Source organism: Trichosurus vulpecula (genome assembly GCF_011100635.1).
Source record: "Trichosurus vulpecula isolate mTriVul1 chromosome X unlocalized genomic scaffold, mTriVul1.pri SUPER_X_unloc_5, whole genome shotgun sequence".
In the NCBI taxonomy this organism is placed as follows: Eukaryota; Metazoa; Chordata; class Mammalia; order Diprotodontia; family Phalangeridae; genus Trichosurus; species Trichosurus vulpecula.
The window spans coordinates 603,177-604,267 of NW_023494381.1; positions in this window are offsets into that span (position 1 = coordinate 603,177).

Consider the following 1,091-nt stretch of genomic DNA (forward strand, 5'->3'; position numbering starts at 1 on the left):
TTTTGTTTTGTTTTTTACTATCATAAAAAGACTACTATAATTTTTTGATTATATATATGTGTATTTTGTAAATTGTTCTCATTGTCACTTTCTTCGGATACCTAGTTGGTAGACACGCGTCAGCACTTTTCATCCTCCATATCTACTTCTTAGCTTAGAGCCTTTTAGATTAAACTTGCAAAACTTAAGTTAAATATAATCTTCTGTGTCCTTTGTAGGCCCACATCTGGCAAGAGCCACATTTCTGTGAATGACAGAAAGTTAAAACTGTCAGAGGAGGAAAACAACCATAATGGGGAATTTATTAAAACGGAGAGATCAGAGGCCACAAAGGGCAGGGCAGAGGAGGAAAGGGACTCCAGTGGGCTAGAGCTGAGCTAGATGAGGATAAGAAAGAGAGGAGAGAGAGCAGGGAATATAGGTTTTCATTTTGACAGATGGGGAATCTAAATCACAGGGATTAGGAGAATAGGAGGTCAAGTGTTGCATAAAATTTTGACCCACACTGGTATCTTTTTGGTGGCAAAAATTTCTTAAACTTCTGTTTATATTTGGAAAAGCACAGATTTAGCCTTTTCCTGGTATTTGAACCTGTGTGACTACTAGTTTACATTTCTTTGGGGCATTGACTTGACCAAACTCATTACTTTATCATGACAAGAGATCAACTTGGAGATGTAAGATCAGGCAGTTCTCTTAGCAATGTCTTTGCAGCTGTCCACAGTTGTAATGAAATAATATAAAAATCAAGTAAAAATTAAACAGGATGAATGTAACACACATAGGCTCTGGGCTCATTCTCCTAAGAGCAGTTCTATTGTCAGGACTTGTCCCTTAGGGAGAAACTTAATAAACTTGTGTTCTTTCCCTCTCTCTTGAACCAAGTGCTTTTTGCTTTATTGGGCTTTTGGGTATTTAGTTTACTGACAGGTTATTTTATTAAGTCTGGATTCAGCAGAGAGCTAAAACACCTTGTTTTCTTCCAGTACCAGGTCATAAGGCCCCTAAGTAATTGTTTCAACAAATCGGCTAGCAGCTGCTGTGGGGGTGAAAAACCAACAACAAGAATGCTGCAAGCCCAGGTTCTTTTG